This window comes from Nanorana parkeri, unplaced genomic scaffold, assembly GCF_000935625.1.
Source record: "Nanorana parkeri isolate BGI_ZX_2015 unplaced genomic scaffold, ASM93562v1 scaffold510, whole genome shotgun sequence".
Classification (NCBI taxonomy): Eukaryota; Metazoa; Chordata; class Amphibia; order Anura; family Dicroglossidae; genus Nanorana; species Nanorana parkeri.
The window spans coordinates 700,798-711,873 of NW_017306778.1; the positions used below are offsets into that span (position 1 = coordinate 700,798).

Here is an 11,076-nt window from a genome sequence, read left to right on the forward strand (position 1 = left end):
CTCCGGTGACCCTGCACATCCACAGTGACCCGGAAATCCCCAGTGGCACCAAACCATTTCCAGTGATCCCGCACATCGCTGGTGACACCAAATAATCTCCGGTGACCCCGCACATCCCGGTGACACCAACCAATTTCCAGTGACCTCACACATCCCCGGTGACACCACACTTCTGTGACCCTGCATATCCCTGGTGACACCATACAATCTCCGATGACCCTGCACATCCCCGGTGACAATAATCTTCGGTGACACCATACAATCTCCGGTGACCCTGCACATCCCCGGTGACACCAAACAATTTCCAGTGACCTCACACATCCCCGGTGACCCCGCACTTCTCTGGTGACACCAATCTCCGGTGACCCTGCACATCCCCGGTGACCCCGCAGTTCTCCGATGACACCATACAATCTCCGGTGACCCTGCACATCCCCGGTGACAACAATCTCCGATGACCCTGCACACCCCCGGTGACACCAAACAATTTCCAGTGACCTCACACAAACCCGGTGACCCTGCACTTCTCAAGACACCAACCGGAGGACACAGCGGGGATCGTGGACAAGGTAAGAGACGCTACGCTGTATTCCCGAGTGTGGCTCGGGGTTACCGCTTATGGTACTGAAAATTAACCCCGAGCCACACTCGGGAATGCCGCCAAGGAGGTTAAGTAACGGTCCATTCACACTGTGTTGGGGCTGCACAGTCCAGCATTACATTTTTTCAGCGCAATGCGATGTGGAACAACTGCCTCGCATCCCGCTGTGCCCGTAGAACTGAATAAAATGTCACTGTACACAGTGCAATGTGCTGGTATAGGGGCATCAGCACTGTATCAGGCACCGGGCACCAGCCACTGTGCGTTCTGTGCAGTCCCTGGTGTGAACGGACCCTAAATCTGATTTACTCCAGCCCCTAGGCAAAAATGAGCACTTGCAAACCGGGATTAGTCCCACTGCAAGAGTATTTTTTTTGTCTGCCCAGAAATTATATTCAAATAGCGCTTTAATCCAATGGCAGAGTGATCATGTTTATACTTTGTCCTTCTTATGCACCCTCCTATACGACACAACAATATTATCGCCTCCCTTGACAGTTCTGTGTGGTCACAAAGATTCCAAACCTGCCTGCACAAGGCACTTGTACTAATGTTACACAGCCCACCGAGTTAAACGCATAGCACTGTAGCGCTCTCTTGCTCCGGAAGCGGAAGTGTCCTGTCAGGTCATGGCACTTCCGGGGTCAGAAGCGCTAAATGTTTTTGGCCAGGAGTATTGGATGAAGGGGTCTGGAGTGAACTGTCAGAGAGGGCGACTTGGTTGACGATCGGATGGCAGGAGCGGCAGTGTAAGTGGCTCTGTGCGAGTTTTGGCAATGACGGAGACTTAGCACAACTATCGCTGATAGTCCACAGACGGAGGGAAATTGTGCGGTATGGAAAGGTTCGGTCACTGAGGTGGTCGGCTGCCTGTCGTGTTTGACTATACCTTATCACTGCCTGCCATTCGATTTCCTCTATAATAAAAGAGCTCACCTCTGGGTGTGAAATGCTAGCTCACACAGCCTGAAGAACCTGTGTTGGAGGGGTGTATTGTTTTATGTGTGCCTTCCATTTCACTTCCTGTCCTGGGGACATTTGTTACTGGCATGAAGTTTGTCCTAGCTCTATTTCAAGTCTATGTCAAGCCAAAAACCTGTGTTTACGTTTTGGATAGTGTGAAGAAGGATTGGAATGCTTCTTGTTTTTACTGCTCTCTGAGGATCTCTGTTACATAGATTTTTCCTCTCTGTTCTGGTGACAACAGCAAACCTCCAGACAGGAAGTGAGGGAAATTATGTAACAAGCACACAGACAGGAATACAATTCTGAAAGGGGATTTAGCCTTCTACTCTTCTAAAAAAAAATATATATTTTTTTTGTTGGAGAGTTCCCGCAACGTCCTGTCAGATATAATGTTGTCTGTCAGATATAATGTTGTCAGTGGAAAGGAAGTAAGGGGAACCTCTTAATGAAGTCCTGGATACTGGCTAGCAGTAAAAACCAGACATGAGTTTTAACTCTTCCCAGTTCTATCCAAAAGAAAAAAGTTTGGGCTTGACATATTCATTAATATATTGCAGCTTACCAGTGTTTAGCGTTGATGGCTGCCTTTATTATCTTTTTCAGGCTTCCTGTGAGGGTGACAACGCTCAACCACTGTACCGTACTGTATCTGTGGAGGAGCAGTGTTGCTTAGATGAGGTAGCTGCATTAGGTTTATTTTCTAATTCGTGATCCTGCCAGCAACATACCATATTTGCCGGCGTATAAGACGACCCCCTACTTTTTGTGTTAAAATATTGGTTTTGGGCTATACTCGTCGTATAAGACGAGTATAGCCCAAAATAATGTTTAAATGCACCCACTAACATCCATGGCGGTATTCCCGAGTGTTGTTCTAGGTTAATTTTCAGTACCATAAGCGGTAACCCCGAGCCACACTCTGGATTACAGTCTCTTACCTTACCGAAGCTACATACAGTATACCGTATCCTTCCGTATGTACCCGGCGTATAAGACGACCCCCGATTTTCGGGGGATATTTTAAGGTCTCAAAACGCGTCTTGTACACTGGCAAACATGGTATCTTCTGTCCTATAGGGTGACAACACTCACTCACTGTATCTGTGTAAATGCAGAATTGTCATCCTGGGAGAACTGCAGAACACTTCCCCCCTCTTAATCTCCATCATTCACACCAACTAATCAATAATGAGATAGCAGAGGTAGCCCCATTGCAAGGGTTAAGAATATTTTTGGCAGAGTTCTACTTTAAAATATAGGCATTTCCATGCATAAGATCCCCTGGTGCCCAGCCTGCAGCCCTTTAGCATTTAGGGCTTGTTCACACCAAATGCAGAGCAGATCCGCTCAGGTTTCTGCACACGCAGTGCAGTGGGTTGTGACGCGTTTTTGATGCGTTCCGGGCCGTTTTTGGTAAAAAACATGGACTTTCAATGCGTTTCAGGCATTTGCATGTGTTTTTTGATGTGTTTGCAGATCCAGAGCAGGTAAAATGGGGGCAGTTTTTTCACCTGCTCTGGAACTGCACGCTGCGATGTGAACTGGAGCAACAAATACCATTGGAATACATTGGACGCAGTTTTGATCCGGTCTGCAACTGCTCTGCACCTGCTCCGCGCTTGGTGTGAACAAGGCCTTAAAGGAGAACTATGGGGATAAGGCTTTTCCCCATAGTTCTCCTTAGGGTAACGGGAGGACACAAAACTAGCGTCCTCCCGTCACCCTAGGCTCAGTATACGCTGAGATGCTGCAGTATACCGCAAGCTGCTGCTCGCGGTATACTGAGGCGCCGCAGCTGAAGCGGATCCCGACAATTATGCCGGGATCCGCCCAGCTGCGTGACTGCCCGCTGGCTCTGCCTATCTAGAGGCAGAGCCAGCTGTACCCGCCCCGTCCGTTCCGCCAGTCAGCGCTGGCGGAGCGGGGAGGGGGGAATCCAGCCCCTCCCCTGTCACGGCAGAGAGCCGTGACAGGATCGAGAGGCGAGCGAACGCCGGTATGTGTTCGATCACCTCCCGATCTACTGAGCCGACCTGTGACAGTCTCATTGTCACAGGTCGGCTAGGACTATGAGGTGAGTGAAAAGCACTCACCTCATAGTTCTCCTTTAATGTGTGGCCTGTAGGGGTCCCCAGGACTCCTGCAGACATTGAGGTTGATTTGCTTAAGGCAAATTGCAGGGGAACTTTCCCTTTGCTTAGTGAAGGAGGTGAAGCTCTGCTGACTTCTATCGTCCAATCATTTGCAACCAAAAATACAGTTTTTGTTTTTTTTAAATTATTCTTCTTCTTTTATTTTCCCTGCACATGATCCGGCATTCTTTGCAAAGTAAATTCTCACCTCATTTACTGTGTAAAGGGAAAATTCCTTTGTAAACAGCTCATTTGCTTTTACTAGTTAAAGTGGTTTCTAAGCAGTTACATGGTTTGGCTTATTTCTTTTACATTATCTTACTTTTTGTGTGCTGTCTAATCTTCTTCACTGTTTGTTTTTTCTTCCTGTGACCTTTTTATAATCAAAATATCAAATGTGGCACAAGTCATTTTTTAAGTGGACTGCAAAGTGCACAGACATGGAAGCATTTATTTGTAAAGGGGCAGTAATGACCATCATCTTTAGCAGTCTCATGTTATATGTTTCCAGTCTATGATTGTCTCCTGTAGCATGTCACCAGTCCTTGACCATACGCTGGCTATGTGTGGAATGCACAAAGTATTCTTGGCCAACTCCTGTTGCATGTATGCAGTCACTGACAGCTTTCTGTAACATTACATTTAGTAAATGTCATGTAGGGGTGTGGCTGTTTACATTTATTATTGGTATTTATAATAATATCAATTATTTACAAAGTGCACATTCACATCCATCCCTGTCTCAAGTAGCGTACAGGGCCTGGGCCTGTTCACACGACGTCCGTTTTCTGTGCTGACCTGATCCGTACGCTCCTGCACTAAAAATGCATCCCTATGTGTTTTATGGGCTACAGTTCTCACGTGCGCAGTCCGTTCAGGTTACGACAGAAAAATACTGCATGTCACATTTTGTACGGTCCGGAAACGCATAACATGTCAAAAACGCACTGCATCTAACATACTGACAGGCCCACTCCAGCACAAAAAAAACCAAAACATTTTTTTTTTTTAACTGGAACGCATCAAAAACGCGGCAAAAACACATACCCCCGCTTCTGCAGATCCGCACCTGATCAGGACCTGAAACTCATGTGAACAGGCCCTTATGCCCCAATCTCACACGCATACATATGGGGGCTAATTAAAGGTGCCCATACACAATACAACCCTCGCAAGACTTTTGTCTTGCGAGGGTTGTAAAGTAATGAAAGAAACGTACGATCTGCCCATCTTGGACAGGCAGCTCGTACTTGCGATCATCGCAACACCGCACAACGGCTCGTTCGGCAGTTGTCTCTCGATCATGTTAAAAACCAGCCGAAAATCGTGCGATTCTCGTCTGGTTTTCCAACATGTTCGAAATACAAAAGTCGTGCGACCGTACAGTAGGAACGGTCGCACGCCTTCCATACACTGCACGATTCTCGTACGATCGCGGGAATCGTGCAGTGTATGGGCACCTTTTAGACAGGAGCCAATTAACCTTCCAGCATGTCTTTGGAGTGTGGGAGGAAACTCACGAAAGCACAGAAAGACAATACAAACTCCTTGTAGATGGTGACCTGGCTGGGATTTGAACCATTGCAAGGTAGAGGTGCTAACTAGACATGTGCGATTTATTTTCGTTCCGAATCGAAATTCGGAAGTATCCCTATTCAGAATTACAGCTAAAACAAATCTGAATTTCCGAATTTCGTTTCATTCGTACCCGAAATCCATACCAGGCCCTTTAGGTCTGGTAGGAATTTTAAGGGGGAACCCCAGCCCCAAAAAACAGGGGGGGGGGGATGTGGGGTCCATAACATTCCTACCAGACCCTTGATCCGCGCATAGGGCTGGCAGGGGGGGGGCAATGGAGCGCCCACCTCCCTGTGCCTTACCATGGGGTTTCCCCATGCCGATGGGGACAAGGGCCTCTTCCCCACAACCCTGACCCGGTGGTCGTGGGAGTCTGCGGGCAAGGGGGCTTATTTGCATCGGGCTACCCCTTTAAGGGGGCACCCAGATGCCGCCGCCTCCCCCCTTTGTGAATGAGTAAGGGGTACTTGTACCCCTACTCATTCACTAAAGGGTTCAAATTCAAAGTAAATAAAGAAACCACACTTTTAGAAAAAAATCCTTGAATTGAAAAAAAAACCAGTCAATTTTTGACGATTCCTTTTAATTTAAAAAAAGGCTCCATCAATGTAATCCAGCGTCAAGCACGACACCCGCCGAAATAAAAAAAAGTCCCGCCGCACGAGGACCGTCCGAACCCGACGAAAACTCGCTGCAAAATGACAATTCAGACTACCGTTAACGAATTTCGTCCGAAACTAATTGACTTTTGGAGCCGAAAAACGAAATAACGCAGAATCTGAATCAAAACGAAACAAAACAAATTTGCCGGTGCACATGTCTAGTGCTAACCACTATACATTGCGGACCCCTAAACACAACAGGGAATTACATACCCCCCTCTGTGTGTTTGCACAGAACATAGGGGCAGGCAGGCAGACGGCTGCAGTTTTTACTAAACTGTGAAAGTCAATGTTTAATAACTGTGGCTTTCGCTATGCGGACTGATGCAAGACACAGACAGGGAATGTACTTTCCACTTTGTGTATGAGCCAGTATAGTATGAACCACTGTCCTGAATGATCATCTCTCAATGCTTAGTTAAAAATGCAGCTGCCTACCTGCCTGCCTGCCCCTTTTGTTTTGTGTAAACAAACTCGGGGTATGCAATTCAACAAACAGGGTATGCAATTCCCTGCTGTGTGTAAGAGCCACTGTACTGGGGGCATGGTGCAAATCTGACTAAGTGCATTAATTGCAGGTTACTGCGCAATGTATCTTCTGTGCGGGAGGTGCGTTGCCATTCATTTGACCCCAATGCCATTGATCGTGCCGAAATGCACTGCACCACAATACTGCATGTACTACTTTTTTCCCCCTCACACTGCAATGCACAGTTTTGTGATATTGCAAATTGTAATGCAATTGATTGCATTGTGGGCGGCATGCGTGTTTGGGTGCCCTTCAAATACATGGTAATGCAACACTCCTACTGCACTGTTAATGCCCGGTAGGTGCAGTGCACGGTACTGTGCATTTATCGGGACCCTGTAGGATATACAGGCATGCTGTAACTCCCAACATTGATCCCAGGGACTCAAACTGACCCTGCCAGTAGGGGTCTGCTTCCCTACTTGGCATTGTCAGTTTGAAATTGGAGCCAAAGGGAACTGGCAGGATCACAGGTATTTAACAGCAAAAAATAAAGATTACATTTTTCAGGACCTATGTGAATAGCCCAACATATATGAGGAATTTAAATTTTTTTGGGGTAAAAAAAAAACACTTTTAAGGACAAGGTTCCACCTGTTCCTGTCAAGGTGCACTCTACTAGGTCCATGACTACCTCCTAAGGCTTTTAGGTATCAGGCAACCGTTTCCTAGATTTGCAAGGCTGCAATTCGGTCTTCTGTTCTCTAGGTTTTACCAGGTTGATGTTCAGGCCTCCCCTGATGTCAGCTTTTGGCGCAAGTTATTTCAGGCAGCTCTTTAAAAGAGCACTATGGCCAGGGCTCGAAAATCCACTCGTCTGTGACGAGCAGACAGTGGAGCCCGACGAGCAGCTTCCCGGGCCGGCCGTTGTAATTACACGGCCGGCCGGGAACTATACAGTCAAGCGATCGAGCGTCTCGAGAGACGCTCGATTGCTTGTATCAGCAGCTGTCACTGCCGTTGCCGGTCCCGAGATCCGCTGTGCCTGATGCGGCCGGGACCGGCACGGCTCTGTGACAGGAGATCAAAGGGAGTTCAGTGTACGAACTCCCTTTGATCTCCTCTCAGTCCCCGAATGCAGGAAGTGATGTATATTGCATCACTTCCTGCATTCAGTGTCACTCTCCAGCTAGAGAAGCTGGTGAAGCCGATCTCTGCTTCATCAGCTTCTCTGGAGGTCCCTAGGTGACATTAGGGGTCTTGGAGACCCCTGATGTCTCCATAAAGAGGACTTGTCATGTAAATTGGCTATCCCATAGGGGGCTTCTTAGCCCCTCATGTAATTGCAATAGAGTTGTATGTAATACAAAAATGAAAGATTGATAAAAAAAAATAAAGAAGCATAACATTTATTTTTTTAAACATTTTTTTTAAGTCTGTGCCACCCACATACACACGCATATATGCGTCAGGTGCGCCTAAGTGCGCCTGTTGCATATTGCCGCAAACGGAGTGAGAGCAATGATTTTAGAGCCATTAAGGCCGGGCTCACACTTGGGCGGTTTACAGCGCTGATCGACGCGCTGTAAACGCCCTGCAAGTGAATTTTACATTTATGGTACTTTTTTAATTATACAGTATAGAAAAATACCCCCGTGGTGATTATATACCTCCAAAAGAAAGCTCTATCTGTCCCCAAACTTTTTTAACATAAATAGCAAGGCTATAGTCCAGTCATGCTGACTGGTGAAATTTTTGACTGACTGGTGAGACACTATGAAATGTTTCAAGCCCTGACTATGGCCAAACCTTTTTTGCCCATAGTTCTCTTTAGGGTCACAGAAGTACATTTACTATGTACTTCTGTGACCCAAAAACTGAACATATAGTGTGCTATTGCAGCCTAGACGGCCCTACGGATCCCGACCATATTGGTGGGATCCACCCCACTGCCTTTCTAGAGCCTGAGCCAACTGTGATTGCAACCTCCCCTGTATATCCCTCCAATGAGTGCTGGAGGTTCGGGGAGGGGAGGGGGGAATCCCTGCGGGTGTCAGTCACTGCTTTCTGCAGGGAGACGATCGGGACCTGTGCGATCAGTGGTATGTGATCACTCAGTTCTTGATCAATAGAGCCAACATGTGACTGCTTCAGTTGGCTGTAAGTATTAAGAGGAATGTATTTCACTCTCCCTATAATTCTTCCTATAATTTAAGTTTTATTGTGTGTGTTACATGGGCCTGTTGCTGTTTTGTCTGCTGTTGCTCATCCCTCAGTAGAGCTGCATTTGGACATCCCGGTAGTATCGGAATAACTACTGATCTTGTGTCCCCCAATGAACAATAAAAAAAAACAGGATTTTCCCAATTCATCTTCCAGGGCCACACACGAGAGAGATGATCCACCCACCTAAAACAGCAAACACATCATCCACAATTAAAATAAAAGCGACGATGCTGCCCAACCACCTCCAGTTTATTGTGTTTCCCCAGGCCTAACAGAAACATCGTAACCGTTTGTTATTTTTCCCATAGGCCTGCGTGCTAGTTGCAGAAGCCTCCCAGTGTATGCTCCCCCGTAAATCAGGGACAGTGGACCTGGGGGTTTGCATGCTTGGGCTTGTCCTAGGATTAACCTCCAGGTTATCCTAATTATGGAACCCTCCCTCCCCATCTATCCCTGAGCTTTCTTAAGGTGGCCATACACTTTACAACCATCGCAAGGCCTTAGTCTTGCGATGGTTGTAAAGTAATTAAAAAAACGTACGATCTGCCCATCTTGGACAGGCAGATCGTACTTGCGATCATCGCAAGCCCGCCCCCCTGAGGGGCGGGCTTCCGATGACTGCAATGCTGAACGGGCAGTGTGCGCGTGCGGCATTGATCTTACGATCATGCAAAAAACAACGAAAATCGTACGATTTTTGGCTGATTTTCTTGCATGCTCCTTAGACAAAAGACGTGCGACCGTACAGTAAAAACGGTTGCATGTCTACCATACACTTTGCGATTATCGTACGATCGCGGGATTTCCCGCGATTATCGTGCGATAATCGCACAGTGTATGGGCACCTTTATCCACCTTGAGGAAAAGCAATCATCCCCGGGTGTATATCCGCTGTAGCAGAGCTTTGCCTAGCTCACATTTTGGTTCTGTTCAGATTTCTCCTCTGCATTGCTTTGAATGGGGTGGTGTCCATCCATGCTTCCTATGTATGCTGCCATGTTCTGGATATTCATATCCAGTAGCATCCTGGGCCTATGAATGGACAGCTATGCGGTGGTGGAGTGGTGAGTACACCCTGGCGCCAGCATCCACAGATGCCCGGGAAGGGGTGCAGTGGGTGGGGGACGGAGCCACAAGCAGTCATGCACATGAAGTGACTTCCTCTGGTTGGCAGTGCTGCACCATGCAGCCTGATTCCGCAGTGTCATTTGCGGACACTAATGGCTACAAGGTAGGTTGGAAGTCTCCTTCTTCCTACCCCCCATACTGTGGGCAGGGCCCTTGGGAGGTGATCCTCCTTTTGGGTGTTGGTTGCTGGGGGTTGTAGTGCCTCTTACTAACACAGGTTTGGTATGTGTTCTGTGTTTCCACCAGTGGTGTGGCTGATTGCAAGCAAGGGCTGCAGCACAATCAACTTTTCAATCTGCAAAGCAGCAACCCCAGACAATTTAACCACTTGAAGACCAGGGTGGTAAACCCCCTTCCTGGCCAGTCCATTTTTCAGTATTCAGCACTTCAAAATTTGACTGATGTTTATTCAGCCATGCAATGCTGTACTGAAATTAATTATATACCATTTTTGGGGGGGACAGATGGAGCTTTCTTTTGGTGGTATTTAATCGAAAATGTTAAAAGTTTTTTATTTTCACCCCAATTTCTGGTAAAATATAAAAGACGGGGTCACGTCGCGCCTGCAAAATCGCAAAGAACTACCACAACCCAAATTGGCCAGAGACGATGTTTTTAAAGCCTTTAACACATCAGTTTAGTGTTATCAGTCATTGATGGCCCTAGAATTATTACTCTCACTCTGACATTCGTGGTGATATGTAACATGTGCGGCACAATCATAATTTTCGCAAGTTTTTTTAACCACTTCAAGACCAGGTGTTTAGACCCCCTTCCTGGCCAGGCCATTTTTCAGTGTTCAGCGCTGCGATACTTTGACTGACGTTTATTCCGTCATGCAACGCTGTACTGAAATGAATTTTATACCATTTTTTTGGGGACAGATAGAGCTTTATTTTGGTGGTAATATATCACCACTACAAGTTTTATTTTTTACTATAATTAATTAGGAAAAATTACTGAAAATTTTGAAAAAAAAAAAGCTTTTTTTTACATTTATGTTAGGAAACACTTATTACCCAGTTTTTTGGCTTTTACCGCTCATCAGTTTAGTGTTATCAGTGATTGATGGCCCTAGACTTATTGCTCTCACTCCGACGTTTGCGGCGATATGTAACATGTGCGGCGTAATGGGCGCAGTCGTCTTTTTTGCACCAATGCACCCCCGACGCATGTTTGCATGCCTGTATGTATGGGTGGGGACTTTTAAATTTTTTTATTTTTTTTTAATTTTTTTTATGTGTAACTTAAAAATTTTGGGGGGACTTTAATTTTTTTTCCTTTTTTTTTTTTTTTTTTTTTTTTTTTTTATAA

General features: G+C 46.4%; 1 protein-coding gene across 1 annotated transcript in view; it reads left to right on the plus strand.

Annotated features, from left to right (window-relative positions):
* Positions 1 to 1,293: 1,293 nt before the first annotated feature.
* The window catches only part of ELK4 (ELK4, ETS transcription factor), a 44,435-nt gene continuing 34,652 nt past the window's right edge, over positions 1,294 to 11,076 (plus strand). The window contains exon 1 of the mRNA XM_018561254.1: positions 1,294 to 1,362. The gene's annotated coding sequence lies outside the window, so the exon portion shown is untranslated. The remainder of the gene's footprint in view (positions 1,363 to 11,076) is intronic.